The 27,405-nt window shown below is 36.2% G+C and overlaps 1 protein-coding gene and 1 pseudogene across 1 annotated transcript in view; one reads left to right on the top strand and one right to left on the bottom strand.

The window, feature by feature from the left end:
• The window catches only part of Rnf217 (ring finger protein 217), a 120,793-nt gene that overhangs the window by 20,019 nt on the left and 73,369 nt on the right, over window positions 1–27,405 (top strand). The window lies entirely within an intron of this gene.
• Window positions 6,625–6,712, bottom strand: LOC138819586 (U6 spliceosomal RNA; annotated as a pseudogene).

Genomic DNA, 27,405 nt, shown 5'->3' with positions numbered 1-27,405 from the left:
ACCTCATGCCCTGCCAAACCCTCAGCACTTGTTGCCAAAAGGCCTTAAGGCGTTTTGTTTTTGTTTTTGCTTTTTGTTTTTGTCAGTCGTGGGGCTTGAACTCTGCCTGGGCGCTGTCCCTGAGTTCTTCAGCTCAAAGCAAGCACTCTACCCCTTGAGTTACAGCGCCACTTCCAGTTTTATGGTGGTTTATTGCAGAGAAGAATCTCACAGACTTTCCTGGTTGGGCTGGCTTTGAATCCTCCGATCTCAGCCTCCTGAGTAGCTAGGATTACAGATATGAGCCAACAGTGCCCAGCAAGCCTTAAGTTATGCAGCACCTTGAGCCAACTTCATGCTTTCAAGCAACATAGTTTACTTCAGTTTGATTCCCTCTCTGATTTTAACTGGGATGGCTTTGTGTTTGTATTTTTATGTTTGTTTAGTAATTGTTTTGTTTTAGAGACACTGACCAAAGTCACTGACCAAAACATAGAAATATCATTTGAAAAGATGTTTGTTATCTTATAGATACGCTCTCTGCTTTCTCATTATTTTTGCGAGCTCTTCATTCTTTTCTCATTTTGATGCTCAACAGGTTTGCCTTCATCCATACATGAAATCAATAGGAGCGCCCATCTTCCCATACAAAAGGTCTCACAGGCCAACCTTCAGTTCTGAGAAGATGCTATTAGAAGTTGCTCCTAATTCTGGTGTGTGTTGTCCTTGTTTTGTTCAATTGTTTCAGCAACTGAAACTGTCACATCACAGTTAAATCCTATTTATTCATATTCCTTTTTCTTTTCTAATTCTCTAACCATTCTTTTCTGGTTATGCTTTCTCTACCTTCAAAGGTAAAATCCTTGGGATCACACCTCAATCAGATAAAGGCTGCTTTATTTTGATCCTAGCTGTCCTTTTCTTGTTTTTTAGTAAACATCCAACAATGAAGTAGCTAGCTATGTGAGCAAAGATTTGCTTTGTTGGTTTTATACTGAGTTACTGAATTGTCTCTCCCTTTATACTTAAGTTTAGTTCACAGACCCCTAAAGTATGTTCTCTTTTCACATATTCTGTGTTGCTCATAAAACCAGTAATGTTTCCGTTAAAGTGACTATTGCTTTTTTTTGAGTTTGTGAGAAAACATTTTATCTTTCATCCAGTGCTGTATGTTGTTTAGATTTTAGAAGAATATAAACATGTACACTTGTCTCATGATCAGTTTCTGAGTTTTCTCTATAACCCCTACCACTGGAAATAAAGTAATTTAAGGAGAGTGTTGAGCAAATTTAAAGTATTTTCAAATTAGTGTGATCATCGATACGGGGTGTGTAGGAGTACTTTAATGTCTTAAATGTTTATAAAGTAAGTGAGAAAAATTAAAGTAACAAAATTGTGACCTTGTACTTTATGTTTAGAATATTTATGAAATTTGTACTATCTCATTTCAGTTCTTTGCAAGGAATTTAATTTTTCTATACTAATCATCTCATCAAGAATCAACTCATTTCTAAATGAATTCAGTGCTTGATAAAAATTTTATTCTGTGAGTGGACTCAGTTCTTGTATTTCAATGGTTTAACAAAAAAATTTCTTCAAATCACTCATTTTTACTGACAAATTCAAAATACTTCATGAAGCAATAGAAGATACTTTTCCATGTTTATTCTACTTTATAGATAGAGTACTCTGAACTCAGGGCCGCACACTCACTTGGCTTGCTTGCTCAGCTGGAGATCTACCACTTGAGAAGGAGTAGCTAGGTAATGTCACCCACTAGTGCCCAGCTAAACAAATAGACACATGGACAAGCTCAGGAGCCATTAGCTGGGATACGGGGGAAGAACGGCTTTTAAGCAGGCAACCATATGGGTTTGACACATATTACTACTTAGAGCTGTGGGGTTTTTTTTTGTATGTGTATGTGTATGTGTATGTGTATGTATATGTGTATGTGTGTGTACTACTAGGGTTTAAAGTCAAGGCCTTATGCATCTAGGCAGGTACTGTTACTGCTGAGCCTATATGATAACATGAAGTCAAGTAAATGACCTCAGTGCTGGAACTTAATGTTAGGTCAATACATGAGGCTAACTTGAACATCATCAACAGTTGCTCTTATAATCAAGAGGACTAATACTTGGTTATTCTATTGGTTGTATACATAGGGGAATATAAGTATTGCAGATATGTTGGTTGAAATGTTTATTCATATCCTAGACAAGGCAGAGCAAGACAACAGAGGATTTTATCCTGCTACTCAAAACAGCACACAATTTAAAACATGAATGACTAATTCTGAGAATTTCCTCATTTAATATTTCAGATAATGGTTGATTATAAGTAATTAAAAACAAGGGAAAAATCTATAGGTAAGGATGGATGGAGTATATTTCTTATTCAGCTGCCCCTCCACATAAAAGGAAAGACAGAGATTGGATGGGTTGGTATCATGGTCTGTTTGTACTGCTATGAAATGGCTGGGGCTAGATTATTTACAAATAACCAATTTTTTCCTCACAGTTCTAGAGGTTGCAAAGTTCATTAACCAATAGGTTCAATGGCTGGGCGCTGGTGGCTCACACTCAAGAGGCTGCGATCTGAGGATCACGGTTCAAAGCCAGCCCAGGCAGGAAAGACCTTGAGACTCCTATCTCCAATAAACCACCAGAAAACCAGAAGTGGCACTGTAGCTCAAGTGGTAGAGCGCTTGCTTTGAGCTGAAGAGCTGAGGGACAGTGCCCAGGCCCAGAGTTCAAGCCCCATGACCGACCAAAAAAAAAAAAATAGGTCAGTGTTGGTCAGGGCTTTTTCTCTGTTTCTAATATGGCATCTTTGCACGCTGTGTCCTCCAGAGAGGTAGGCTGCTATGACCAGCCTAGTAAGGAATGGAACAGGTCATATTTGAAAGTAAAGCCCTTGCTTTGTTTCATGCAGGGCACATACTACCTCCTAGAGACCTCATCTCTTTACAGTGTCACATTAGTAATTAAGTTTCAGTAGGAGAGTTGGAGACATTTAAACCATAACTTCCTTTGTTTCTTTGTTTCTTCCTTTCTTTTTACTGGTACCGAGGCTTGAACTCAGGGAGCCTTACATTCATTGACTGGCTTATTTCAGTAGCTTTCATTCTACCACTTTTCCAGATCAGCTTTTTGCTGGTTATTCTGAAAATGGGGTCCAGCAGACTTTGCTGTTCAAACTGGCATCCATCTTATTTATCAAATTTTTGTTTTGTTTTGTTTTCTTTCCTGTCATGGGGCTTAAACTCTGGGCTTTGGCCTATCCTTCAGCTCTTCAGCTCAAGGTGAGCGCTCTACTCCTTGAGCCACAGCGCCACTTCCGGTTTTCTAGTAGTTTTTATTGGAGATAAGAGTCTCACGGACTTTCCTGCCCAGGCTGGCTTTGAACCATGATCCTCAGATCTCAGCCTCTTGAGTAGTTAGGATTACAGGCACAAGCCACAGCGCCTGATTTATTTACCAAATCTTCTGAGTAGCTCAGATTATATGCATGAGACACTTCCCAGCTTGCTGTCATGGTTTCTGTTTAACTACACTGTAGCCCTAGTCAATTAAATACAAGAAAATAAAATGGAAAGACTTAAAGTTTGAAGAAAATAAGTGGACATTATTTCTAACGGATATACTACACTAGTATATAGAGCTAAACTATTCAGATCATTGTGAGTTTTATAGATTTACTGGATATAAGGCAATAGAACTCTTATTGAACTATTTATTACCAGAGACACAGAAAAAGATAGCATGTTCCAGATGTTCCTAGAAATGAATCTAATGCTATACAAGGCATCACAGAGAAAATGATTCATAAAGGAGGGAAATAAAAAAAAGAAATTCAGATCTCTCTGAAGTAATAGATATAACCTGGTGAATAGGAAGATAAAAGATTCTAAAAGTGACAGTTTTTCTGAATTAATATATAAGCTTAGTATATATGTGTTATAGAGTAAACCCCAAGATTAACAAAGAAAGCTGTATAAGCAGCTAGGGAACATTTTCTAAATATCACAATATGTTTTGGATAAAGATCATTATATTTGGGCTACTATAACAAAAAGTCGTGGAGATGGGAGGGCAGGGACGGTAGGGGAAAAACAAAGGAGGAGGCAATAATGCTTGATAGGAAATGTATTCATTACCTTGCTCATGTAATTGTAACCCTTCTGTAGGGTATTTTCACAATAAAGAAACTTATTTAAAAAAAGAACAATTTAGGCTAGGTAACTTACCAGCAACAGAAATGTATTACTCACACATCTGGAGATAGAAATTTAAGATCAGGATGGAAAGAGATTTCGTATCTGGTCCAGGTCTTTTCCTTATGGACTGTGCCTTGGAGATGGCCTCATGTGGCAGAAAGGATTGTCTCCCTCAAGCCTTCTTTATAAGGGTTTAAGTCCCACTCATGAAGGCCCATCCACTCTCTTCCCAAAGGCCCCACCTGTCAGTGCTAGTACCCTTGGGAACTAGGCCTCAACATGAACATTCAGACCACAACAATTATGGAGAACATACAGAAGGTGCCTTCTGTATGCAACAGACCCTCACCAGATACCGTGTCTCCTAACATCTTTATCGTAGACCTTCTTACTGTAGAACTATAAGAAATCAGTGTCCATTTTTAGGGTCAGATGTGGTGGTGAATGTCTGTATTGCTAGCTATCCAGGAAGCAGAAGTGAGAGGATCACAGTCTAAGACTTAACCTGATCAAAAGCAAGACCTAATCTAAAAATAAACTTAGAGCAAAAAGGGGTTTGATGCCAAGTAGATTATTTACTTAGCAAGCAACACTCCAAGTTCAAACCCTAGTACTGACCCCCCTCCCGCCCCACAAAAAGAAATAAATACACATTGTCTAAAAATTGAGTATCCAAGGCATTTTGCTATAGAATCCCAGACTAATAGAGATACTTTTTATATTTTTTAATTATATTAAATGCTTAGATGTACTTTTGTAAAATCAGAGCCATGAACAATTTTTTTCCAACATTTCTTTTAATTCTAGTGTTCATTAGTCGTTGTTTTCATATTACATCTGTTCTGACAGATAACCTTGGTTCATTTTGTAAGCAAGCTAGCATTTTTTTTTTACTAGATAGCACACATTTATAAATTACAGTGTTTAGTATCATGGTAGAGATGGTGGAATTTACTCATCCTCTCAGGTCTGCTGCTATACAATCCTATTTGTTATCAAAGGCTCTGGAAATCTCTGAAGGAAGTTGCTGGTGGCAAACTATAAGGATTCATCATGTTTTTAATCACTACCTCCTACCTTCAGCTCTCGCATTGCTTTATAAAGTAGAAATGATGATTTCTATTAAGGAGAGTATAGTTCAAATCGCATTCTTTAGTTAGCTCTCCCAGGTACAAAAATGGACTTGTCTTTTCTGCCAGGTTGGCAGGGTTCTTAATCTTTAACTGTTTCTTCTTAGAATATCAAAGTTCACTGTTTCTGTGAATGCTTTACCCTCTTCTGTAACCTTGTTTTGGTTATTGCCAGGTTGATGATTTTTTTTTCTTGCTGTTCAGAAAGATGCATTGTGTGGTTGGAGGAAAGGTAGGACAGCCATCAGCAACAGACTTCCTTTGGCATCATTTTCATGTACTGATCTCAGATTTCCTCTAAGTATTCCCATACTCTGCCCATGCTTTCTGTGTTTGCCCTCTTTCAGTTGTTCTCAGAATTACATTTAAATAATTTTAATTAGATACATTAATCTGTTGGGTAAGCAGACACTTTCACCATTGAGACCTATCTTGAACCCTAGTTTTTTTTAAATTTAATTTTATTTGTGAACATAGTGTACAGAGGAGTTACAATTACATGGGCAGGATAATGCGTACATTTCTTACCAAGCATTGCAGCCTCCTCCTTTGTTTACCCTTCACATCCCTTCCCAGCCTCCCCCCTCCCCCCCAATCCCAATCCTTCTCCTTCCCCCCCCCCCCCCCCGCACCAACGTTGTAAAGCTCGATTTGGACCTGACAACTTGTACTTCTCATTGTAGCAACAGGTCCACCTGTATCCTTAAACAATTGGTATTGAACCCTAGTTTTTGCTTATCATTTTTGAGATAAGGTCTCATTTCCTACCCTGTGCTCATACCTAGCCACAGTCTACCAATGTTAGGATTCCTAGTAGCTAGGATAAGAGGTGCATGCCACCATGTCCATTTGTCTTTTGAGAAAGGTCTCATAAATCTCCTCCCACTCCTACTAACCTTGAACCTCCATCTCAACAATCTCAGCCGCCTCCCAAGGCTGGGATGGGAGATAGGAACAGCTGGCACCCAGTTTTCAAATTGATTTTTATAAGTCCAAATTAAACCAATCATGGGTGAAATACCTTGTCCATTCAAAACAATATTCAACAATCTGTTTCTTCTCTGTCCTATACAAAGAGTTGATGAACATTTTCTGTAAAAAGCCAGAGAGTAAATATTTTTGGTTTTGCAGAGCAAGAGGTAAAACCAAGTCTGCCACTAATAAGAGAAAGCACATAAAATTTTTCACATTTTTGTCAAAACTAAGATATGATAGTAATAATACTATAAGACATTCAGAAATGTAGAATTCATATATACCAATACAAAAAGTAAATATTTATTTATTTATTGTAAAAATATGGAATGTTTCATGAATTTGTGTGACATGCTAATCTTCTCTACATTGTTCCAATTTTAGTATATGTGCGGCCGAAGTGAGCAGAAAAGTAAAATATTTTTGAGATAATATTTTGCTTGATTATTCATGGCTAATATTCAGCTGTAGTTTTTGAAAAGGATTTCATGGTTAAAACATCTTTTTACACAGATAAGTGGGACAAAATAGTATTACTCCACTGGGTTTTATGGGTATTCAGAATTTAAAGTCCTTCATGATACTGTTAGCTATATGTCTCTATAAAACAAGTGAAATGCTTTTCCATTTTAGTAGCAAATTCATCAGATTCAGTAACAACCTACAGCCATTCTTCTTTCAAAGTGTGATACCTGAAATCCATTTACCTCCTTTCTTCTTTAGACATATACATTGATAATTTAAAAAGTGTGGCAGTTAAGGTGATATGCTCACACATAAAACTCTGTGAAGTTATAACTGTGTCACTGTGATTCATAATGATCTAGGAAGTGGTAGGACTCAATTATAAGGTTAAACCTGATTTCTGTCACAGCAGCTAATCTCTGCTGTTGAACAAAAACAGTCATAGGCAGTGTATAATTATTGAATATATCTGTGTTCCCTTAAAGCTTTATTTGTAAATATTGAAATTTGAATTTGAGCAGATTTTCATACATTGATTTTTCTTTTAAACTATTCAGAAAAGTAGACATGCTTACTTCATAAAATATACAAATCATGCAATAGACCATTGGCAAATTACTTACTGAACTTTGTCCTATGTCATTGATTTTTCTCTTTATTGGATCTTTTCTGTGTGCATACAAATTAGCTGTTCCTGCACTCTTCTTTAAAGAAAGGAAAAGAAAAATAAGAGAAGCAAAATCCCTTCCTGTGGTTTTCTTCCTCCCTCTTATTTCTAACATCCTTTATCTGCTGTCTTTATAATCCAGTTCATTACAAGAGTTGGCTTTATGCCTTCATTTTATTTCTTTTCTTTCCATTGTTTGTTGAGCTTGCGTCAGTCAAGCTTTGTCTCTACCTTTCTACAGGAACTGTTTTTGTAAAGATTGCCACTGACATTCATCTTACTTAATCCAATGAGGTTCCCCTCCTATTATTTGGTTTCTCAAGAATATTTGACACAGTTGATCACCCCCTCCTTCTTGAAGTACTTTCTTCATGTAGTTTGAAAGACATCATATTCTCTTGGTTGTTTTTCCTTCCACATGAGTTATTTCTTTAGGATTATCTGTCAATGCATCCCCTTCTGAGTGATTTCTTAACTTTTATTTTAACTCTTAACAGTCTTTACCCTTTAGTTTGTTGCTTTCATAATCCGATTCATTTTTATTCTTAATGGTTCAGTGATTTTTCTTTAATGTATACTTTCAGCTCAGGCTGTGCCATTGAATTCTAGACTTATCTATTGGAATTTGGCTCCACTTCTGAATATATCATAGATACTTCAAATTTTACATGTCAGAAGAAACTCAACTGCCTGGGTACCAGTGGCTTATACCTATAATTCTGGCTACTCAAGAAGATAAAATCTGAGGATCAAGATTTGAAGTCAGCCTGGAAAAGACTATCTGTGAGACTCTTATCTTCAATTAGGGACCCAAAAAAAACTGCAAATAGTGCTGCAAGTGGCTCAAGCAGTAGAGTGCCAACCTTGAGCAAAAAAGCATAGGGAGAGTGTCCAGGAGCTGAGTTCAAGCATGAGGACACACACACACACACACACACACACACACACACACACACACAACCTCAGCTATATATTTCCTTTATAAATCTGTTGTACTGTTCTTCCAATGTTCTACCATCTTAGTTGATGACCACTCCATTTTTTAGTTGCTTAGTTGACTATGACTTTCTCTTTCTCTCTCTCTCTCTTTCTCTGTGTGTGTGTGAATATTTACATCACATTCCATATTTCATTGATCAACATGAATGCTACCTTTAAGATATACCCAGAATTGAGCCACTTCTTACCATTTCAGTGGTTCTACCACTGTGAATCAAGCCACTATCATTTTTCACCAGGAAAACAAGTATTCTCTCTACTTGTGCCTGGATGTCTTTGTAGAATGATAGCCAGAATGAAGCCAGAGGGATTATTTAAAAATAAAACTCTATCTTATTCTTTTATAATGGCTTCTCAGAGTAAAACCCAAAGATATCACAGTGGCTGACAAGGCTCTCTATATAATCTCTGACCCTTTTTCTATCTGCTGTCATCCAAGCCTAGCTTTCTCAGACTCCCTGCTGTTGCGCTCTGTTCTTCCCTCACAGGCCTTTGCCCATGCTAGGACTGTTGCAGCAGCTTCACACTCCTCTGATGCACTCTGGCTTTCACATGCTATTTATATGACTCACTCCTATTTCCAGAGCTTGTTCAAGTCTCAGCTTCTTCTGGTGGTCTCCTCTTAGCACCTGCATTACCTCTCCCTAGCATTATTATCTTCACACAGTGTTGTAAAATTTACATATTGTATTTATTATCTTTTTTCCCTACAACACCGAATCTGTAATTCAGTTTATCTTGCTCATTGATACAGTCTTAAGTGCTAGAAATATGGTGCTAAAGATAATAGTTTGTGTTAAATATTATCTTGTGTGAAATTTTGTGTTTGTTTGTTTTTCTTTCAGTACTGGAGTTTGAATGCCGGGCCTACTCCCTGTTTAGGCAGGGACTTCAGCCATACATCTCCTTTTGATTTTTCAGATAGGTTCTTATATTTTGTCTGAAGCTGGCCTCAGACCATACATTCCACCATGCTCGGCTTATCAATTAAGGTGGAATCTTGCTAACTTTTTTTCCCTCTGGCTAACTTGTTTATATTAAGAGTAGCTGGGGTTACAGGCATGAGCCAAGATGCCTGGCCAGCTTTCTTAACACATTTTCACAAAATGGGTTTCATGTGTCTTTTTCATGTTTGTAAAATCAACTTCAGTTATATGCTCCTTCATCCTTTCATTTCCCCCTCCTAATTCTCAATGATCCCATCCCCTAAAATAGACCCTTTTATGCCCTTTTTCTTTAGATCTGGGTTCTGGGATGAGATGCTGTATTTGTCTATGTCTATGTCTATGTCTATGATCATCTCTGGTCCCATTCATTTTCCTGCAAATATAATATTTCATTATTCTTTGTACTGAGTAATACTATTTAATGTCTAGTGTACATATACTATATTCATCCATTCATGTATTAATGTATATCTAGATTGGCTGTATAACCTCACTATTACGAATAGAGCTACAGAAATATGGGTATAACAGGTATCTCTCTTATATGCTAACGTATACTCCTTCAGGTATATGCACAAGATTGGTAAAGCAAGATTAAGTAATTCTAGTTTAGGTTTTGTTTTTGAGGAACTCCACTAATTTCCAGAGTGGCTACACTAATTTACATTCCCATCAACAGTCCCTTTTCCCTGTAAATCCTTGCCAGCAATTAGTTGTTTGACTTCTTGATGATTAATATTCTAACTGGGTTGAGATCAAATGTTACTGTTTTGGTTTGCATTTGCTTTATGGCTAAGATAGTTAATATTTCTTCACATGTCTGTTCACTATTTGTTCTTCTACTTTAAAAAACTGACATTTCAGTTCATTTGCTCATTTATTAATTGGATCATTTGCCCTTTTCATGATTAAATTTCTTTGAGCTGTTCATACATTGTGGATAATATTCCCGTGCCAGATAAATAGCTGGCAGATATTTGCTCCCATTCCAGGGTCTGTGATAATCGCTACCTTGAAGGGCAGAAGCTTTATTCTGTTGTAATTCTATTTCTCAATTCTTGTTTAATTCCCTGAAATATTAGGTCCTATTCAGAAAGATATTGCCTATACATATATCTTGAAGCATTCCCCCTATATTTTCCTGATGTAGTTTCAAAGTTTTGGGTCTTACATTAAAGTCTTTGATCCATTTTGGATTGATGTTTGTTCAGTGTGAAAGATAGGAGCTTAGTTTCAATCTTCTTTATGTAGATAACTGGTTTTCCTAATCCCTTGTTAAAGAGTCTATACTTTATCCAATACATGTTTTTGGCATCTTTGTTAAAAATCCACTGTCTCTGTGTGGACTTATTTCTGTACTTTCTATTCCAGTACCATGCTATTTTTGCTTTGGCTGCCTAGTTTCATTTCATGTCTGCTACTATGATATGTTTAGCTTTGCTCTTTTTGCTCCAAATCATTTTACCTACTTGGAGTCTTTTGTCTTTCCAAATGAACTTTTGGAATTGTTTTGTATGGCCCTGAGGAATGACATTGGTATTTTCATTGAGACTGCATAGTAGTATAGGTATTTTCACATTGCTCACCACCCCTACCCCTTTCTGTCTCTTTCTTAGTGCCAGTAGTGGGGCTTAAACTCAAGAGCTTGTGCCCTTCCTTAGCTTTTTTTTTTTTTAATTAAAAGCTGGCATTCTAGAACTTGAGCCACACCTCCATTTCCTTTCTTCAGTTTCTTTCTTCAGTTTCTTTCTTCAGTATTTGATAGTTTTCATTAAAGAGTTTTTACCACCTTGCTAAGTTTATTCTTATGATATTTTTTCTCTTGAGATTATTGTGAATGAAATTCTTCCCAACCCCTGATTTCTTTCTCAGCATGTTTGGCTTTCGGTATACAGAAAATACTGAAGTTTTATAGGCTTACATTTTATTCTGCTACTTTGTCAAAAGTGCTTATCAGAATTAAGAGTTTTCTGGTGTAGTCTTTTTAGTCTTTAAGTATAACATCATATCATCTGTAAATAGGTAAAAATTGACTTTCTCTTTTCCTATTCACATCCCCTTTATTTCTTCCTCTTGCCTTGTTACTCTTAAGTCAGACACTATATTGTTTAAGAGTAGAGGGACTGGACACCCTTGTCTCAATTCTGACTTTAGAGGAAATGACTTCAGATTCTCCTCAATTAGTACTACGTTGGCCATAGCGTTTTTGGATAAGACCTGTATTATGTTGAGATATGGCCCTCCTATTCATAGATTACTTATTAGTTATGAAGGGATGCTGGATTTTGCCAAAGGCTTTTATGCATCTATTGAGATGATCATGCAGATTTTATTCTTAATTTATGTATGATCTCTATTACACTTACTGGTTTTCCTATGTTGAAACATTTTTGTAATCCTGGAGGGAAACCAAGATCATGGAATATGCTTTTCTTACTCCCAGTACTAGGGTTTGAACTCTAATGCTTAACTAGTTGAGCAATGCTAATTCCCAGTTCTTTTTTGCTTTATTATTTTTTTTAGATGGAATCTCATGTTTTTGCTCTGGACCAAACTTATACCATAATTCTCCTACGTACACCCCCAAGGTACCAGGGATTAGCACAGGCTCACACCACTGTGCCTGGATTATTGTTTGAGATGGGGGTCTCCTTATCTTTTGCCTGGACTGTCCTTAAACTGTGATTGTCCCAATTTCTGCCTCCAGTAGCTGAGATTCTAGACAGGAGCCACTACACCTAGAGGTATACGATTTCTAATTACGTTGTTGAAGTCAGTTTGCCAAGTAACTTACTGTGAATTTTTGTGTTTATGTTTATCAAGAAAATTGGAAACAATTTTCTTTTTTGTAGTATAATAAAAATTTTGGCACTAGGGTAATCCTATCTTCATAAACTAGATTTTGTAATGTTTATTCATTTTCTATTTTTTGCAGTATTCTGAGGTGTACTGATAATAGTTCTTTGAAAGTCTTGGGAGGGACAAAGGGTGAACAATTGCAGCAATGGTATTCACTAGACACTACGTTGAAAATGAACTATACAACTTGTAGGTGGGGACAGGAGGAAGGAACTGAGAGATAGCAAGGGAAGGGGTGACATTATCCAAAAAGAAACGTACTCATTACCTGACTTATATAACCGTAACCCCTCTTTTTCTTCTTTTTTTATTGTAAAGATTCTGTACAAAGGAGTTACATGAGTAATGAGTATGTTTCCTATTGAGCATTTTGTAACCCCTCTTTATATCACCTTTAAAGTAACAATAAAAAAAAGAGAGGAAAAACCATCTATGAGAATTGAACAGTGAATCTACCTAGGCTTGTTTTTGTTTGGAAACTGCTATTTCTTCGGCCTCATTGTTCATTATGAATCTGTTTTAGTTGTTTATATACTCCTGGTTAAATTTCTGTATGTCACATGTGTTTAGAAGTTTACCCATTTTCTCTATACTTTCCAATTTACTTCAAAATTTCTAAATATCCTCTGATATCCTCTGATTTTTGTTGGTATTTGTTGGACTACCCTCCACCCCCTTTTTTTATTGTGAAAATACTGTTCAGAGAAGTTACAATTACATGGTCAAGATAATTTTCTTATCAAGCATTGTTGCCTCCTCCTTTGTTTCTCTTTCCTATCCCTCCCATACCCTCCCCCCCCTCCGCCCCCGCTATCCGATTCCCCCTCCACACCCACCAAAGTTGTAAAGTTCGGTTTTTGACATAACTAATTGTACATCTCATTGTTGCAATGGGTCCACCAGTATCCCTATTTAAACAATTGTTTTTTCCCTGCCCCACCCCACCTCTTTTAACTCTAATTTTATCAATTTGGTTTTTTCACTCTTTTGCTTAGCTTAGGTAAGAGTTTGTCAGTATTATTTATCCTTTCAAAGAACTAAATATTTGTTTTGTTCAATCTTTGTACTGTTCTTTTAGTCTGCATGTCATTAATTTATACCCTATCTTTATTCTTTCTTTCTTACTACTAGTTTTGTGATTTGGTTTGTTATTTTTCTTTCTTTCTTTCGTTCTGTTTTTTTTTTTTTTTTTTTTTGGTCGGTAGTGGGGCTTGAACTCTGAACTTTGGGCCTGGGCACTGTGCCTCAGCTCTTCAGCTCAAGGTGAGTGCTCTACCACTTGAGCCACAGCACCACTTCCGGTTTTCTGAGTGGTTTACTAGAGGTAAGAGTTTCCTGGACTTTCCTGCCCAGGCTGGCTTTTAACCTATATCCTCAGATCTTAGCCTCCTGAATAGCTAGGGTTATAGGAGTGAGCTACCGATGCCTGGCTTGGCTTGTTATTTTTCTCAGAGCTCTAATAGCATTGTTAGCTGATTTATTTGAGATCTCACTGATATTTTAATGTAAGGATGCATAGCTATAAACTTTCCTCTTAGAATTGTCTTTGCTCTGTTTCCGGCTACAGGTTCTGGTCCATTGTATTTTCAATTCTATTAAGAATTTTTTAAATTTCTCCATGGTATTTTTGGTATCCTACCAATTATTCAAATGCATGTTGTTCAATCTCAATTTATTTGTATAGTTTTTATAGGTATTCTTGTTATGGATGTCTAATTTTTATCCCATCATGATCATAAGATAAAATAAATTTTCGGTTTTCTTGTATTTCTTAAGATTTGCTTTATGACCTAAATTATGACCTGTTTTGAACAAAGTTAGATGGGCTTGAGAAGAATTCATGTTCTGCACCTGTTGGATGGAATCGTCTGTAACTAGCTGTGAAGTTTATTTGCTCTGTGATGCAGTTTAACTCTAAAAAGTTTTTGTTATTTTTGTTGTTGTTATCATGCTGGTGGTTGTCATTTTGTATGTGTATGACCTATTGTGTCTGTAGTATTTAAGGTAGGTACTATTACTGTTTCTGGACCTACCTGTAGCGGTATTTGTCTATTAGTGTTTGTTTGATGAAATTGAGTACAACAATATTTGGTGCATATAAATTTATATTTTAAAAAATTTTTATTGATTGTGGGGCTTGAACTCTGGGCCTGGGCACCATCCCTGAGCTCTTGAGCACTTGAGCCACAGCTTCACTTCGGGTGGTTAATTGGAGATAAAAGTCTCATGAACTTTCCTGCCCAGGCTGGCTTTGAACAGCGATCCTCAGATCCCAACTTTTGGAGTAACTAGGATTACAGGTGTCAGCCACTAGCAGCTGCTCATTCATTGTATTTTTTTTTTTTTTTTGGTCAGTCGTGGGGCTTGAACTCTGGGCTTGAGCGCTGTCCCTCAGCTCTTCAGCTCAAGGTTAGTGCTCTACCACTTGAGCTACAGCGCCACTTCCGGTTTTCTGGTGGTTTATTGGAGATAAATTTGTTAGGAAATGGAAAGACTTGGAAAAAATTATAAATGAAGCCAGGCCCAAAGAAACATAGGCCCCATGGTTTCCCTTATTTGAAATAAGCAGTGTATGTCTGAGTCAAGCAGAAAAGGTCAGATAAATTGATGTTAGGGAAATGAACCCTAGATAAGTATTCAAATGTTTTTTTTTCTTCCATGCAATTGTTTCTAACCCATTTATAAGATGATTTCTTTGTTGCTTTGTATGTCCCTCCCCCATGGTATAACCCCTGCTTTCACTGTATTTGATGTCGGTATAATTTGTGGAGGGGAAAGGAAAAAACAAATCATTTAAATAGGGATACAGGTGGACCCATTGCAACAATGAGATGTACAAGTCGTTATGTAGAAAAATGAACAATGTTATCTATGAGGGAGAAACAAGTCCTTCTGAGAAATGCCCAATTCATGACCTCTAAGCTAGTACTGCACAAGACAGTTAAATAAATCTTATACAAAAGAGAGAAAGGGGAAAAGTGACAAATATAAAAAGTTGGGAAAGCATAAATTTCTGAAGAGGAACACTTTGGTGGGGGGGGATCGGATGGGGGGGCAAGAGGGATATGGGAAGGGATGGGAAGGGGAAACAAAGGAGGAGGCTACAATGCTTGGTAAGAAATGTACTTGTTATCTTGCCCATGTAACTTAACCCTTCTGTACAGTATTTTCACAATAATAATAATAATAATAATAATAATAATAATAATAAAGAGTTTCACGGACTTTCCTGCCCGGGCTGGCTTTGGACTGTGATCCTCAGATCTCAGCCTCCTGAGTAGCAAGGTTACAGGCGTGAGCCAGCAGCGCCCGCCTATTTCTTGTATTCTTGATGGATTGTTTCCTTTAGTAATATATTATGACCTTAAACCCTTCTGAGTAATTTTAGCTTGAAGTTTATGAGTACAGCTATTCCTGCTTGCTTTTGCTTTCTATTTCAATATTGCATCCTTTCACTTTCCATCTCGATGTGTCTTTGCCAGTGAGAAGTATCTTTTACAGACAACTGATAGTTGACTCTGGTTTTTTAATCCAGTCATTCCATCTTCATCTTTTTACTACAGGTAATACTATTTACAGTTAGAGTTATACCTGAGGTGTTTGCTGGTGTCCTATAATTTTGTTGGTTCTTTTCTTGGTTGATAGGAGTATTGTTTTGTTTGTTTGTTTGTTGTTTTATTTCTATGTTCCTCTTGGGAGTTCTTTTTTTTTTAATTTACTGAGTTCTATTTATTTATGTGTTTCTCTTCAGAAATTTATGCTTTCCCAACTTTTTTATATTTGTCACTTTTCCCCTTTCTCTCTTTTGTATAAGATTTATTTAACTGTCTTGTGCAGTACTAGCTTAAAGGTCATGAATTGGGCATTTCTCAGAAGGACTTATTTCTTCCTCATAAATAACATTGTTAGATGTAATAATCTTGGTTGATAGTTATTTGTCTTCAGAGCTTGAAATATATAATTCTATGTCTTCCTGACTTTTAGGGTTTCTCGTGAGAGGTCTGATTAATTCTAGTGGTTTTGCTTTTAAATGGGTGTTTTTCTTTTGCAGCTACATTTTGTTTCTTTCTTAGCATTTTTAGTATAATGCAATGTGGAGAGAGAGGTTCTTTCCCAGTAAGGTGTATTTGGTTTTTGTATATTTTCTACATTTTGGATATAGATATCATCCCCTAGATTTTGAAAATTTTCAACTACAGTTTTATTGAATTGGTTCTTTTATGCATTTAGTTTGTATTTTAGCCTCTTCTCTTCTACCTCATGATTTTCTAGTTTGTACTCATCCTTGTTTGTTATTTTTCTTTATTAGTGTCTGATGTAGTATTTCCTCAGCTCATCTTCAGTCCTTGATACTTATTTTTCTTTGATCTAGTCAACTGGTTGTTTTTCCATGGTGTTTTAAATTTGATTTATTGAGTTTTTCATTTCCAGTATGTGGTGTTCTTTCTTGTTTAGAATTTGAATATCCTTGTCATCTGACTTTCTCATTTGGATCTTGAATTGAATTATATATACTTCATTAGTGTGTTTATTTGAATCCTAGTTGAGGTCACTCATCATTTTAAAAAGTGGACTTTTGAATTTTTTTGGTCATTTTGGCCATTTCAATATTTTTGGATTTGGTTCTTGAGGTGTTACGAGCTCTTGAGAAGTGATGTGTTGCTTTGCTTTTTCAGTTCTTGTGATTTGGGTATCTGTTGGGATGAATATCTCCTCAAAAGTCAACTGACTTTTTAGTGTGCTTTCTTCTCTGAGGAAAAAATGAATTGCAGTAGAAGCAGACACTCACTTTAGAAATTTCCTTTCTTAGTGTATTGGGAGATACTACTTGCTGCGAGGAGCTTTGTGGCCTCTGGGCAGGGCAGTTTGCAGCTGGTTCCACAGGTTCCTTCATCCCTCTTTTATTCCCTCAGAGGCCACAAACATACAAACCTATTCCTCAATGCATCAAGGAGTGGATGCAGCAGGGTACTGAGTTCAACACTTGGGATTGTGGATTTGTACTCCCTGTCCCACTCATCCCAAGCTGGACTGGGAGGTTTGGACTTCTACTTTCCTCTCTCCTGCCTGTCTCTCCTCATATCTGTTCTGCCACTTTTGTCTGGATTCCTGATGCTCTTCCTCTCTCTATTTTTGGAATATCTTTGTCTCTACCTAGATCTCTTCTGCCATTCCCTGTAGTTTCTTTCCAGTGCAATCTCTGACTTCAAGAAGGGTAAATATTTAGATAGGCAGCAAGGGAAATTATATGCTTAGGATTCATTGTGAGCTGGTAGCCCTTAACATTTGAGACTCTTTCTTCTCTCTCGCTTGCTCTCTCTTTCCTCTTCTCTCCCTCCCTCCCTTCCTTCTTTTTCTTTTCTTTCTTTTTTTTTTTTTTTTTTGCTTTTGGTACTGAAAATTTCAACTCAGCCCTCTGCTTTCTAAGCTGAGCCATGCCTCCAAAGTTGATTCTTGCTCATTTTTGAGATGGGGCCTTGCACTGAGCACAGTTCACCTATGTTAGGGTTCCCAGGGCTAGAATACAGGTGTTCCACTGCATCAGGCTCTTTGTTACAAAGTGTTATCACGGACTTTTATCTGCCTAGGTTCACTGTTAACCACAATCTCAACATTCTTAGCTTCCCAAGTAGCTAGAATCCACCAGTCTCAGGTCTACCCCTCTTCTTTCTTTTTTTTTTCTTCTTCTTTTCTAAAAACAGTACTGCGTTTAACTTGGGGCTCCTCACACTAAAAGTCAACTAAATAAAATTTAGAAGCCACAGGTGATGTCTGTATGTAATTAAAAGTTAATTGGGCAAAAAGGGGGCTGAGTAAAGAATGCTTCAGGATTGGGAGAACCGCTGTTTCAAGTTATTGCCTCGGTCATGTAACTGGAACCCCTCTGTACAATATTTTTACAATAAAAAGTGTACAAAAGATGATTAGATTCTGCAGTGACTCAGAGTGCTATGTGGGACAGGTGAGTAAGAATCTGAGAGCGAATTTCTTGGTGAAGAGCATGGGTTTTTATCTAAAAGGCAGTGGGGAGTCATGAAAGTTCATAGGAACAACATTTTGCATTTTAGGAAACAAGTCACTAGCTGGAGTAAGGAGGTCAGATTTGGAAAAAAAGGAATCCTGATGGGTTGAGGGAGCAAAAGCAAGTCTAGAAGAAAATGTAATTAACAAATATTATCCCAGAGGGAAAACCATTATTGGAGAGATATATGTGTCTATATATGTGTGTATTATGGGAAATTTAAGACCTTATAAACAGAGTATTGTACACTTCAAGTGCCTATGACACCAAATTGGAAAAAAAGTAAGTTATTGACATGAAGTCAGGTAGCTAGAGAAGTTTGCAAACCATACTTTTATGTATGTCCTGAGTGCTCCTGTGTTTTTTTCTGTGTGAATAGTAGCTCACAAAGCAGAAATGTGGTATTTTATTTCCACTTAGGCTTTAATCTTTTTAGTAGCAAAAGTCACACAGGACAGCGTTTGCACCTGTTACTTGGCCCTGAGTTTTATAGCTCTGTGGCTAACTGCTGGCAGCCTCTAGGATATGGAGCTCACTGTCTGACAAGATAACTCTGAGATAGTCAAGAATAAAATAGAAGAATGTTTGATGACCCAGGAATGTACAACTTCATTTGTAAAAGCAGAGACCACCAAAGCATAAGTAATGGTTCCATTCTTAAAGAACTAAAGCAAGATTATTATTATTAGTTCTTGACTGTGTTTGTAACTTTGGAGTTTGTGGCTTGTCAGTTGTTGTCACTACCACCTTAGCCATAATTTATTAAAGATTCGTGTATTTTATTTTTTTGTGAAATATGATACATAAAAAACAGTGTATAAATGAGGGAAACCATGCAGCCTATGTTTCTTTGGGTCTGGCATACTTTGCTTAATATACTTTTATCCAAGTCCTTCCGTTTCTTTATTAATGGTGCAGTGTCATTCTTTCTGATGGAGCATAGATTTCCATTGTGTATATATTCTGTGATCTATTCATCCACAGAGGGGCATCTGGGTTGATTTCAGATCTTAGCTATAGTAAATAATGCTGCAGCGAACATGCTTGTGCTGGTGGCTTCACATGTCTATTGGTCATTCTTATTTTTTCTTCAGAGAAGTCTTTAAATCTTTAGCCCACTTATTAATGGGTTGTTGTATATCTGATAATTTGTTTTTGAGGGATTTAAGTTTATTAGCTCTTAAGTATATTTTAGGATTTAAGTTTATTAGCTCAAGTATATTTTAGATATGAGTCTCCTGTCTGATACATGGCTAGTAAAGATCGTCTCCCATTCTGTGGGCTTTGTATTTATCTTTCTGGGTATGTCCTTTGCGTGGGTTCCTTCATTTGTAATAATTAGAATGTGCCCACAGGTAAATCCAGTGGATAGTAAAAGACAAATAATTACACTTGGACATGATTAATTAAATAGCACTCTAAATATTCACATAATGAGTACAAAAGAGGATATTCTTAGGAGAGGATTACGAAGATTCAATGGCTATATGCTTATGATCATATAAAATAATGCTTATCAAAATGAACTCCAAGAAATGAAAATAAGAGGTTTTTTGGTACTGTTTGCAGTTATTTCCCCTCCCTTCCTGGCCCCCTTGGGTTTATTCCCTTTTGCCACTGTTTGTGATTTCTATACCCTTTGTCTTGTATATAAATTTATCTGATGGGGTGGGGGGAGGAAAACACAGAAACAGTAGGACAAAGGGTGATCCAATTCAGCAGTGATAGTACTAGACACTATGTTGAAAATAGACTATGCAACTTGAGGGGAAGGGGGATCAAGAGGGGAAAAACTGGGAGAAATTAAGGGCGGGGAATGACACTCTTCAGAAAGAAATGTACTCATTACCTGGCTTATGGAACTATAGCCCCTCTATCTATCACCTTTACAATAAAATTAAATTAAAGCAAAAAACAAAAACAAAATAAAAAACAGTGTATATCTATGTGTGATTTTTCATGCCTGTAATCACAGCTACTCAGGATATGAGGCAGGAGAATCACAAATTTAAGGAAGGCATTATAATGGGAGAAGGAAGAAAAAACAAATTCACCACACAGTTTAGTAATATGACTTGGCTTTTTTCTTTTTTTTTTAACACCACCCCCACAAACAAAAGAGCATATGTAGAATATGGTCAAAGTTTTAAAATTAATAATCAAATGAATGTTTATATAACCACCATTACATGCAAGAATTAGAACATTAACAGCTTCTGAAGACTGTCTTGGTGTTTGTCCAAAACACATTATGTGCTCTCATTCACATCTAATCACATCTGGGAATTTTCATGGCATCCTGTATTAACAAAGTTTCACTACGAATGTGTGTTTCTCTAAATAATGTTGTTTCGTTTGTCCTGATTTCACTTTTGTACAGGTGCACACATATTTGATATATTCATTTAGAGGAAGATTTTTTAAAATTCAGAGTTAAATGTCAGAGATCCATAGTATGGGAAGTATGTTCCTGTTCATTGCTGTCTTGTAGTTCATTGTATGTAGATATTCACTCCCAGTAACACATGATAGTGTTGAAACATTCTTAGACTTGTACACATGTACTCAGAAACTTTTATTCAGGCAAAGTATTTCTGCATCCCCAGGGTCTGTTTCTGTAACTTCACTTGCAGTTGTTTGAAAAGTGGTTGTGCCCTTTGTTCTTTGTTCTCATCACTGCTGAACCATCCTAGTGCTCTATAACCTGAATAAATCATACATTGTAAATCGTACATGTTTGGGAAGTATACCAGGATGAAAAAAACTCAGTTTAGTTTTATGTGTGTATTCCCCTGATTTATAATAATGTTGAGCTTTCCTTTTTGTTTTTGGAGATTGTGGCTCATTTATGTTTCCTTTATTGTGCTTTTTCATTTCTTTAGCCCTTTTTTGTGTGTCTTGTTTTCTTTTAATCTTTTTCTTAGTGGAGTCATGAGACTTCTTGTTTTTTTTATAACCAGAACAGTAACTTTTGCTAGTTTAATCTGTTGTAAAGATTTTGGAGTAATTCAAATTTCAGATTTTTCAGCTTAGGGCTGCTCAACCTTTGAATTCTGTATCAATAGTCTAAAATCTGAAATACTCTGCAATTGTACTCTGCAAAAATACTCTGAAGTAGATCTGGCTCATCTATTTCATATTTAGCCTTTTCATGCATACAGTCCAAACTCTGTTGTTAACTCTAATAGCAATATTTGACCTCAAACAGTTTCATCTCTCAAGGTGACTTTGATTCTCTAATAAATATGAACATGTTCCATAGTTTGGTGAGGACAAGTCTGCTAGCTCCTGTTAGCTCTGGTTCTAAGTCTCCTATTTGAGTCCTGAGAGTGGTTGGTCTTGAAATATTTTATTTTGAGTTTCTTCTTGTAGGAACATCAGTCCATTTTTAGCTTGCTAGTGACATCACTGGTTAACCACAGGTGCATGAGGAAGTTGGCATTTGGAGCTGGCAGGGATTCATTTCTTCCTCAGCTGATGCCCCATCAGATCTGGTCTTCAGCCTCACTGGCTTATGAATCCTTTTAACTATTTCTCTTCTCTCTTCCCTCTTGCTTTTTTTAAAAAGGAGGAAAATACAAGGTCTTCTTTATTATTATTTTCTACATACTTTAACATGTAATTCAAACTCACTGACATGTCCAAAGTGATATTATAGAAAAAGAACTGTTCTTGTCCTAATAAACTACCTGTACCACACTTGCCTAAACTTGAACATGAAAGTGAGCTTATTAGGGCCACTCAAATATCAGATGAAATGGACTGAATTGAAAAATTAGGAACAGTATTTCTTAACTTTGACAAATATTCAGAACACCTTTAAAGGTAAAAATTGGATATTCCTAGATGTTGACTTAACACAATCATGTATACAAAATACCCACACTACTTTTTCCATAATTCATGCTTATTCCTCATATAGAGTTATGCACTATGAAATTGGAAGAAATTAGATGCAATAGAATCCAAGTCAATCCAATATTGTATGTGCAAATTAAATATATTTGTATGTGTGTATATGTTTAATGTTTCCCTGATACATTATTCCTGAAACAAAATGATTACAAGTATGTGTTTTACCAGTAGCTCTCCTTGCTCTGTGATGATTCAGGTTACTCCAGCCTTACTTGCATTTAAGCTTCTGAGAAATCTTGGTTTATATAATGGGACTTGATCATTCCGTATTTACAGTCTGCATTTATATCTGTTTTCTTCCTCTTAATTGCTCAACAATTAGTAGTATAAAACTTTGCCACAATGTACCAGTTCCTTGCTGTTAAGTATTTGAGACTCTAAAAACTACAGTATAGTCTATTGTAAATGATTATTTAAAAATACAAATAATCACCTGAAATAAGATTGCCTTAGAAAGTGGTAAAAAAAAAAACAAAAAACAGCAACAACAACAGAAGACAGCTACAGTGATGATCATTATCTTTTGGAATCTCATTTGGGAAACCTTAACATGTATTATGTATTATATATAATATGATATATAAATATGATGTGATCATGGATGTCAGACAGCCATTATAATTTTTATTTTCATATAAAATAATGTAAAGAGATTTTTTATTATTTTTTGAAAAACAGAACTATTGATCATTTCATCCTTCAATATTCTTTCACAAGTGAAATTCATAATAATACATTATCAATTAATACATTAATTCATTATTCTAGGAAAATTAGTTATCTTTCAGATTTGTTTGAATATTGGGAAATACAGTTGGAAACAGTTTATCTGAATATATTGACTGAGATATGAGTGTTTGCCTTCCTACATTGTAAGGAGGTGTTTTATTTTGCTATCTATCCAATACATTAACAGAATACATAGCCCTAAATAAGTTACTCTAGAAAAAGTTGTTTTTTAAAAAAAAGAACTAGATTGTTTAAGTTCTCTAGCCCAAGAGTACTATATTTACCTCAATTACCTTTTGGTCTTTCTGTTACATTTTAAATGATGTTTTCCAAATCCCTATTCTTAGTAGGAGTATAATGTGTGAGAAATATCTTTCAATTGCATATAATGACAACATTCTGAAATAAGTTTAGAATGTAGTCTCAAATTTCTGACTACCAATCGAGAAATTACATTTTACTTATTGCTTTGGAATTTTGTAGACTATTAGCTTTTAAATTGTCCTATTTCTTTATTGATTAATATTCTCCAACTGCTGATTTATGAGATGTATTCTTATAAGGGAAGTAAACAAAAGCAAAATGTTCTAGAGTTCTTTGGGGAATGATGAATTTGGTACTTAGGTGAAACCCTGTAAATTTTCTTGTGTGTTTCATATATTTTTCTTGTTGGTCTTTGTGTTTATTTGCTCTCCTCCCACATTCCACCTCAAAGCCATTTATCGTTAGAGGTCAGTGTTAAGTGCAGTTTGCTTTCAGGCTTGTTGGACTTAATTTGAGAACTACAGAATAACAAATTCTAAAAAAGACTGGGGAGAAGAGAGTCCCATATTGATGCTATCCCTTTTCAGTATCTTACAGCATGGCACATAAAAACTTACTGATATGTTTTGCCAACAAGTAAATAAAATACAGCAATAGAAATAGATTGAGTTAATTGAGTAGCTTTCTTCCTGATAATTTCTGGAACTATGTTCTCCTAGTGCTAAAATTGAAAGTTAATTACGGATCATTGCTAATTAATCCAGAATTTGCACACTTTTCTTGGTTTTCCTTTTTATTTTTACAATTTTGAGTAAACTATAAGATTTCTCCCTTTTGTGATGTTGTTTTGGAATACTCCATGGGTCATTGCATGGATTTTGTATCATTTCTGCTGAGAGAGGAAAACAAAATAGTGATTATATTTTTAATGCTGAATGGTGTGATGCAAAGCAATGATAACATTATAAAAAAAAAAAAAAAAAGCACAGTCCCTGAAGAGTAAGTGTGACTTCCATCCATCCCTGACAGATGGGGGGAGTATTCAGAGGGGAATCTTTAGAATTACTGTTTCCATCTGGGCACTGTGTATTAAAATAATTTTTCTGTGCAGATTTTAGGTGCTATTGTATTCTCAATTGAAATAAGATCTTTAGTTATAGAAAGGTATATAAACTCCAAACTCTTATGGATGATGCACATTGAATCATTTTGAACTATTAGGAAGTGAAATGCTGGAGAGACTAACAGTTCCCCAAATGGCCTACTTTGATTACCCACTGCAGGACACTTCCTCAAGTTGTTCCCTTTCTAAAGGATATGACTTTCTTTCTCGTCTGTTGCTATTGAGTGTTCCGAAGCCTAGTTGGCTGCTGAAGAATTTAGTTGCCACTTTCCAGGCACTGGAACAATGTGCTCATTCGTGGATTAAGTAAACCATGACCTCAAGCCTTCTAATCCTCCTCATCACAAGCTTCATGGTCTCAGGGACCATGAAGTTGCTTTGAATTACTGCCCTACTTTTGCTTCTGTCTCTCTATCTAAATGCTGTCTTGGCCTTCCCTCATCTCCCACGAGACTTATAGGAATTGTTTGCTATTCTCTGCCTTGTTTTGGCTTTATTTCTTCATTTGCATCCGATTGGGCAACTTGCCTTCACTTTCATGAAACAGAGTTTTTTGTTCATTTTACTTTCTTATCTACTACTTCTGCTACCCTATTTCTCTGTTTGTTTTTTGTTGTCTGCCTAACTCTGCGCTGTACTTTCCCATTTGTAGTCTTGCTGAACCCTTCTTCCTTCTCTCTACTTTCTGCTAGTATCTACTTGAATTTTGTGCTGGCTAATGAAAGTTCATATCTTTTATTGGAGTGGAGTTTTACCCATGACATTATTTTTGTAACTTAATACTTAATGAACAGTGAGGAATATATTTCTTTCCATCTCCTAGATGTAGGAGATAGCCCAGCAAATTCAAGAAAGGAGACACTAATTGGTATATTTTAATAGCTTTGGGTCTACAATATGACGTACAAATCAGAGCAGCCAGGATGCTATGTAATCAGGAAAAATGAAGTGAAAAATAAAGGATATTGGTGATAGGTTAGAAATATTGATTTAGTAATATTGATGTCCAATGATTAAATGGTCTACTTAGTAAATAGTGAACTCTGTCATTTTATTTTCTCTCTCTACCATTGTCTTATGTTCATGTACGTAACGGTGTTTGGTGGATAAGATTCAGATATGTGGGTATAGTAAATGAGATTTAAAGTCTTGTCTTTCAACACTGACATTATATGATTTATAGATTAATATTGAATTTTCTTTTTTCTTTCTTGTTTCTGAATATTTTTCTCTATCTGTCATCCAAGGGTTCCTTTGGGGTCACGTGTTCGTGTCTCCTGCTTGTAATTCTAGTTACTCAGTAGGCTGAGATCAGAGGATCTCTGGTTCAAAGTCAGCTTCCAGCAAAGAAAGTCCATGTGACTCTTAATCCAATTAACTACCAAAAAGCTGGAAGTGAAGTTGTAGCTCAAGTAGTACAGCACCAGCTTTGAGTGAAAAAGCTAAGGGACAGACCCAAGAGCAGCACAGGAAAAAAAAAATGTTAAGTGTACTCAAATTTAGGTTTTTATGAAGCAGCATCAAAGGTCTACATGTTTCTGTTATCACTGATAAAAATGGAGCAAGCATACCTAGTGAAAATCAGGACTGGATCAGTAGTCAGGCAGATGTGGCTTAAAAATCTGAACATGGTAATACTGGCTTGTGGCCTTGGAAAAGTTAATTATCTTTTTAAGCCTGAGTCCTGCTGTTATAATGGAGATTCAGTAAGCAATACACAAAAAATATTCTGGAACTATTAGAAAACAACAGTCATCATTATCAGCGAAGGTGCCTGCGGGAATTAAGTTTTAGACATCTGTGGTAGAGCATGGTGAGTATAGTTAATAGTAATTACTATGTATTTCGAAGTTCCTGAGTGCATAGGTTTTAAAAATGCGCACTGTAAAAATGAGTACATATCAAAACATCACATTGTAACCTATTGACATATGCAATTATTATTTGTTAATAAATATAAAAGTAATCAGCAAATAAGAAACCAACTGCCTTTTGAATATTGATGAATATTATCAGGTCTTTCTTTATTTGTATTTTTTTGGGGGGATTTTTTTTTACAGTACTTAGGTTTAAATTCATGGCTTCAAACTTGTTAAGAAGGTGCTTGAGTTACCCCTCCAGTCCTTTTTTCCTCTTTCTCTTTTTTGACCAGGCCTGCCTGGTCTGCAGTCTTCCTTTTTTTATTCTCACTGTGGATAAGGTGATAGGAGTACATCATCATGCTGCCCAGCTACTGATTGAGATCAGGGCAAGGGGAGGATGTCTCATGAACATTTTGCCCAGATAGTGTTCCTCATCTCCATTTCCTAAGTAGCTAGGATTATGGGCCTGAGCTACTAACAATAGCTATTAACATATTTTTAATGCAAAATTTCACTCATATCTTTTAGTATTTAAAATCTTCTGAGGCCTGTGGTTTTGGGAAAATAAATACATATTTACAAAGTCCAGGGAAGATCTATGATAAGAACTCAAAATTAAGCCAAGCCCTGGTGGCTCATACCTGTGATTGTGGCTACTCAGAAGGCTGAGATCTGAGGATCACGGTTCCTTCACATCTCCACTAACCAACAAAAAGCCAGAAGTGGTATAACCTTAACTTTGAGCACAAAAGTGTTCAGGCCCCAGGTTCAGAACCTAGGACCCATACTCCCCCCCACAAAAAAAACAACAGCAACAAAAAACCCTCAGAACTAATTAATCCTAATGGCTGTTTAATCTCATTCTCCAGTGGACAAGCTCTGCAAATAATCTGTACTTGAAATGCATATTTTTAAATTGTTTATTTGATTATGATCTTTTGAGGGGAGTGAAAATTTTGTGGTTATTTTCTTCAGAATTCAATTATCAAGTAAGATTTCCTTCCTCAGAGGTAGTTTTAAAAACAAATTTTTGAGTCAGTCTCTAGGGCATTTTGATGATCTGTTTTGTCTTCTGAGAGGGCATGTGTGCAATCTTAACCCTGGGACTGCGGTATGTACAAAGCCGCTATGGCCATGAGAGGACACAGCAAGTTGCATGGGCCTGGCCTACTTCATGCATTAGCTTTTCATCTCTGTGTGTCCTTCTTTACCTCTCTCTTTTCCTACAACTTCTCCTGCCAGTTTCC

The sequence above is a fragment of the Dipodomys merriami genome, unplaced genomic scaffold (assembly GCF_024711535.1).
Source record: "Dipodomys merriami isolate MVZ:Mamm:240054 unplaced genomic scaffold, mDipMer1.0.p SCAF_8, whole genome shotgun sequence".
Lineage (NCBI taxonomy): Eukaryota > Metazoa > Chordata > Mammalia > Rodentia > Heteromyidae > Dipodomys > Dipodomys merriami.
This window is presented reverse-complemented; position numbering and strand designations above follow the sequence as displayed.